This window comes from Gossypium arboreum, chromosome 3 (genome assembly GCF_025698485.1).
Source record: "Gossypium arboreum isolate Shixiya-1 chromosome 3, ASM2569848v2, whole genome shotgun sequence".
Taxonomy (NCBI): domain Eukaryota; kingdom Viridiplantae; phylum Streptophyta; class Magnoliopsida; order Malvales; family Malvaceae; genus Gossypium; species Gossypium arboreum.
This window is the reverse complement of record NC_069072.1, coordinates 92,763,707-92,770,325: the sequence shown is the minus strand read 5'-3', so window position 1 is coordinate 92,770,325 and position 6,619 is coordinate 92,763,707. Positions and strand designations below refer to the sequence as shown.

General features: G+C 34.9%; 1 non-coding gene across 1 annotated transcript; it reads right to left on the bottom strand.

Annotated features, from left to right (window-relative positions):
• Positions 1–556: 556 nt before the first annotated feature.
• Positions 557–663, bottom strand: LOC128291319 (small nucleolar RNA R71). Its single transcript, XR_008281095.1, has one exon. It is a non-coding gene; the product is annotated as a small nucleolar RNA R71 (small nucleolar RNA).
• Between the last annotated feature and the right edge of the window lie 5,956 nt (positions 664–6,619).

Genomic DNA, 6,619 nt, shown 5'->3' with positions numbered 1-6,619 from the left:
GTTAGGACCATTACTTTTCAATAGTGAGATCGATCGCACAGTTTTTAAAAACCTAAGAGAAATAAGATGAAGCTTAAGATACACAGAGGAAGAGCAATATGATGATATTCACACCACAACCGAGGAGATGGCTGAAAACCAGGAAAATTTGCTACCTCTTTCAATTGCTGCTAATTAGAATCATGCTCCACGTACTATGTATGATTATGCTAAACCTTCTTTAACAAGAACTGAATCAAGCATAGTTAGGCCTGCTGTTGCTGCAAATAATTTTGAACTGAAACCTAACACAATTCAAATGATACAATAATTCGTTTAGTTTGATGGTTTGCAGGATGAGGATCCTAACGCTCACTTGGCAAATTTTCTGGAGTTTTGCGATACATTTAAAATCAATGGCATTTCTGATGATGCCATTTGTCTTTGGTTATTTCCCTTTTCATTAAGGAACAAAGTTAAACAGTGGCTGAACTCGTTACCACGAGGGTCAATCACTACTTAGGAACAAATGACTGAAAAGTTTTTATTAAAATATTTTTCACCGGCTAAAATGGCTAAATTACGTAATGATATCTCTTCTTTTGTGCAGATGGATTTAGAAACACTCTACGATACATAGGAGAGATACAAGGACCTTTTGAGAATATGCCCTCACCATGGGTTACCACTCTGGCTACAGGTTCAAACATTTCACAATGGCTTGAATCCTTTGACTAGACAGATGATCGACACATATGCTGGTGGAACTATCAATAATAAGACATCTGAGGATGCTTATGAATTTATAGAAAAGATGTCACTGAATAATTATCAGTGGCAAGTCATGAGGACAAAGCCAACGAAAACAGTAGGCGTTTTTAACATCGATTCTGTCACCATGCTCTCTAATTAAGTAGAACTTTTGAATAGAAAAATTGATGGTTTTCTTGGTTCTTCATAGGTTCACCCAATAATGCAGTGCGAAACAAGTGGAGGTAGATTAAACAATTCAGATTACCTACCCTATGGCCACAACATGGAGAACAAGCAGTTAAATTACATGGGTAGTAATCCTCGATCTCAAAATTATCCCTATAGTAACACTTACAATGCAGGTTGGAGGAACCACCCAAATTTCTCATGGGGAGGCCAAGGGAATCAGAGATCACCACCTCGAGGCTTCCAACAACCACCCTACCAGCAAGAGAAAAAGCTGAACTTTGAAGAGATGCTAACAAAATTCATCTCGGTGTCAGAAACTCATTTTCAGAATACCAAGACAGCACTTAAGAATCAGCAAACGTCGATCCAAGGGCTCGAAACTCAGATAGGACAGCTTGCCAAATTAATATCTGAACGACCACAAGGTAGCCTGCCAAGTAATACTGAATCTAACTCAATGGAACAACTCAATGCAATTACCATCCAAGACAAGGAAGGGTTAGTGGAACCTAAACCAGAACCAAGGCAAGGAATCGTGGTAAGTAAAAGCAAAGGTGAGGTAGACCATAGTGAACAAACACCGGTAAATAAAGAGTACAAACCTCGGGTGCCATACCCCAATGCAACAAGGAAAGACCGCACAGACGAACAATTCGGTAAATTCCTTAAATTATTAAAGAAATTACATATTAACTTACTGTTTATTGAAGCTCTTTCGCAGATGCCAAACGCAGTCAAATTCTTAAAGGAGCTTTTAACAAATAAGTGGAAGTTGGATGAGGCATCGCATGTAGAGCTCAATACGGTTTGCTCAACCATACTACAGAATAAGCTGGCCAACTAATTAAAAGATCCAGGAAGTTTTGCGATTCCTTGTTTAATTGGTAGCTTAGATGTTAATAATGCTTTGGTTGATTTAGGGGCTAGTATCAATGCCATGCCTTACAAAATGTTTAAGCAACTAGGCCTTGAGAAACCCAAACAAACTAGGATGAGTATTCAATTAGCCGATAAAACAATCAGATTTCCTAGGGGTATTATTGAAGATGTACTCGTTAAAATTGACAAATTTATATTCCCAGTTGATTTCGTTGTTTTAGACATAAAGAAGTATAGTAACTTACCTTTAATTTTAGGGAGGCCCTATTTAGTAACTGCTAGAACAATAATTGATGTTGGTACAGGTGAACTCGAACTTCGTGTGGATGATGAAACAATCACTCTTCAAGCTCATAATTCGAGTGACAACTCAAAAATCGAGGGTGATTGCATAAATCATTCTACTAGTACTGATCATGGGGTGAAACCCTCTGTGCAGAAAACAGGTTCGAAGAGCGCACATGAGCCATGTTCAAGCAACAAGAAAGGACCGATCTATGAAGAACGAAGGCTACAAGTTGATGAACTAGATGAATGGCGGACACATAAACCAAAACCACACCTTGATGAGATCAATATTCCACCAAATCAACTTAAGGTTGGAGACAAAGTACTACTGGATACAGCAGATCCTCGTATTGCCACTGCTGAATCTAATGGAGAAATTCCTCTCACGGTACTCAATATTTTTCCATACGGTACAGTCGAGGTAATTCATCCTAAATTTGACACTTTCAAGGTAAATAATACTCGTCTAAAACCTTATTTTGATAAAATTGATAGCAGGGATGAGGAGTGTAAACTCCTCGAACCACCATGACTATGCGAGATCGAATTAAGTCGAGGTTAGACTATAAATAAGCGCTTCTAGAGAGGCAACCTGAGCACTAACAGTATTGATTTCTTTAAAATTTTAGTTTTTACATCTAATCACTAACTGAGTCCTTGAAACACAGGTTTTCTAATCCACACGGCCAGGCACACGGGCGTGCCTTAGGCCGTGCTCACACCACGGGAGGAAACACGGCTGTGCGATACGGCCGTGTGGAAACACGGAAAAATTTTTCCCCAACACAGGATGCAATAAGTTGCCACAGCCGTGCGACATGGCCACGGGCAATCCTGTCAATACAACATAGGAGTGCGCCTGCATACACGGGCGTGGGAAAAGTGAACGAAGAATGACACGGTCATGCAACACAGCCGTGTGTACCAATGCGCCAATTTCGAAAACCACAAAACATACAAGCTGAAATGAGGACACACGGGTGTGCCCCACAGTCGTGTGCCCCAATTTCTTTATAAACACTTATTATTATTATTTTTTATTTTATCTTTATTTATATTTTGAAATTCCTTTTTATTTCCCTTTAATACTATTTTTATTTTATCTAGAGATTTTATAATTCGGCTATTTCTTTACGAGTAATTATGCTTCTTTATATTTCCTAAAAGAAGTTCCTGATTCTATCACAGTTATAAAGAGCTTTAAAGCTCACTATTACTTACGAACGTGCAACTCCACTAGAAAAGGTTCTCCACGACTACCATGTCCTGCCCGATCACCACGATAACCTCTTCGTTGGACACTGTGGTTGTGGAACACAACCTCTACCACCACCGGAGTATCCTCCTCCAATCTTATCATTGCCTTGGCCGATTATTCTCCATACCTCCAATTCAAGGATTCCATTCAACATTCAGGAAGTTTCACTTCTCTCCCTATCTTATGATTATATATCTATATAATTCAATAAATCTAACTTTGTACATTGAGGGCAATGTACATCTTATGTGTGGGGGCCATTTTATATCATTATCAAAAAAATCCCTGAATTTTGTCTTGTTCTCAAATAATTTTCTCATATCATCATTAGATTGAATTTTGATTAATTTATGATTTTTGTTGATATGTTTTGAATTAAAACATAGGCATTTATGCATTGATTGCTTGAACTTTAAAGAATTAGAAAATCAAGCATGATAGAGTTGATTTTTGAGAATTAAAAATATTTTAGATTGTTTTCCCAAGTTTAGGTATTATCTTGAGTTGAAATTTACAGGTTTAACATCAAAAAGCCAGAATTTTTTTGTAGATCTTGAACCTTTAAGAGCATCTATTATCTATTTCATGCTCACTTTTATTGTTTCTTTGAGTGCGTCAATCTTGATTTGTTATTCTAATACTTGCTTGATTATGCATGTCAAGACCACACCATTTGATTTAATATGACAAGATGATAAAGACACCTAGTTTTAACCCACTCACTTCATAAAACCCTACCTTTATAATTAACCCTTAGTGAACCTATGTTATTTGACTTGTTCTTAAAAAAAAAACAATACACACATATATATTAGTAGTAATTCGTTGTTTTTTGACCTTAAGTGTTAATTTCATATTCTGAGAAGAAGCTCGCTTGTATTCAATTAATGATTAGTTATTTTTCTAGTTTGGTAATTTTTCAATTCAATTTCGATTCTAACATTTTATTTTAGCTTGTGACCACAACCCCTAACCGAAGCCATGTTACAACCCTCTAAAGACCTTTTGATTGACGTATCATCTCAATATATAGTGGTGGAGTATAACATCCTAATTTTGGGCTTAGTCGGAACAGTGGTTTCAGACAACAAATTCGATGAGGAAAATTTCATTTTTATTATATTTTTATGGTCTACGATTTCATGAAATGATTTTTTGAAAATTTTGTTTGAAAATTTCGATGTTTGGGCACTCAATTTAGTAAAAAGGACTAAATTGTAAAAAGTTGAAAAGTTGAGTTCTACATTTTAGAGGTATCAAATTATTATGAATTTTTAAATGGGAGGTCCTTAAATGATAATTAAACCACTGTATAACTTGTTGGACAAAAATGGCTTTGATTGGGTAAAATTTGAAAGAATAGTAAAAAGGGCGTTTTGGTCATTTAAGGGTAAAATGAATTAAAAGTCAAATTTTAAACTCCAAATGTGTCCCTTTCTTCTTGCTATAGCAAAAGTACCAGGAGCAGCCATGGTTAGGGTTTGGCCAAGCTTTCAAGCTTAATAGTACGTGATTCCGAGCTCCGTTTTTAATGTTCTATGTATTTTTGAAATCCCGGTAACATGATCTGCTCATTTCTACCATTATTTTGAAATAGGATTTATGTTTAAAATATTACCCATGAATGATAAGCATGTATTTTGATGTTTAATGGTAGAATATGAAGCTTGAAATTGTGTTAAACAACTTTTGCTAAGCGATTTTACGTGAAAACGAGTAAAACGGTATAATTGATAAAAATACCTAATGTTCATAAGTACATGTTAGAGTGAGAATTTGATATTTCCATAGAAGGGAAAATGATCAGCATGTCATAAAATATAAGAAAATAGGAAGAAGTTTAATTTTTGAACCTTGGGTCAAAAGTGCAAATATGCAAAAGTTTAGGGGTCAAAATAAAAATTTGTAAAACTATGATTTTTAGACCCATATGAATAGTGTGACTAATTAGTAGGCTAAATGTGATATTATAGATCAAGGAAATAGAGATTTGGGCTTAAATCGAGAAAATACAAGGTTATAGACTAGAATGGTAAATTGTCATTTTTGGATCCGAGGTAAGTTTGTACGTACATAATTTATCGATTCTTTTTATTTTATTTTATTTTATTATCATATGGAATGTGCCTTCATATAGAATGATTATTATTGTAAATTACAAATTGAAAAAGTACTATGAATAAATTGTAACATGTTGGAAAGTGAGGAATTTCCCGGTTGAGCCTCCGGAATAGAAACGATACGAATGATCTATTGTGACGTCACGCGTGTAGTACTAAGTACAGGCTACTACGTGTACCAGATAATTGGTCGCATGTGTATTACCAAGTGCAGGCTACTATGCATACCCGATAACTTCGATCACGTGTGTAGTACTTAGTGCAGGCTACTACGTGTATCAGATGGTTAGGTCACTTGTGTAGTACTAAGTGCAGGCTACTACGTGTACCAAATAATTGGTCGCATGTGTAGTACTAAGTGCAGGCTACTATGCGTACCAGATAGCTTTGGATACAAGTGTGAAAATATGTGCAGACAACTGAGTATCAGTTATTATTCCGAAGAGTTCAACGAGAAAATCGATTAAGTAGAAATAAATGTGAATATGATTATATGATGAATAAGTGCAGGAATATGTTTAAGAAAATTTTGATCAATATGCCCGACATTTGAGTGAACTTCGATAAGACAAAATGGATTAAGTGAAATTATGTAAGAGTGAATTTTAGTAGTAAAACAATGTTGGACAACAGTAGTTGTGTGACATTAAAAGTTCACAAAAAAATTATGTAAGTTGAATTAGATTTCAAATTAATTATGGAATTAAATCTTAATGAGTCTATTTTCATATAAAAGAAACAGGTGGAGCAAAAGAGTTTTAAATTATGTGATATTCTAATTTTTGTGAGATAGTGTCAGAATGAATTCGAGATCCCTTTTTTTGACTTGGAAAAATTGTTAAAAATTGTAGAAATATAATTATGGGTTATAATTTATATTCTTAGAATCTATGATGAGTATAATTTTAATATAAACAAAAGGGAACATTATCCGAATCTCGTACTATGAGATAAATAAATTTTAGTGAAGAAAGGTTGAAGTTGTCAAACAACAAAATAGGGGAGAATTTGAATAATAAACTGTACTTATTTGCTAGACCAAAAATTTTGAAAATTTTCTGGTGGAAAGATATATGAGTCTAGTTTCTGGGAAAATTTACGAATCTTAATTTGGAGTTCAGTAACTCTAGATATAAATGATTTAGTGACTGTG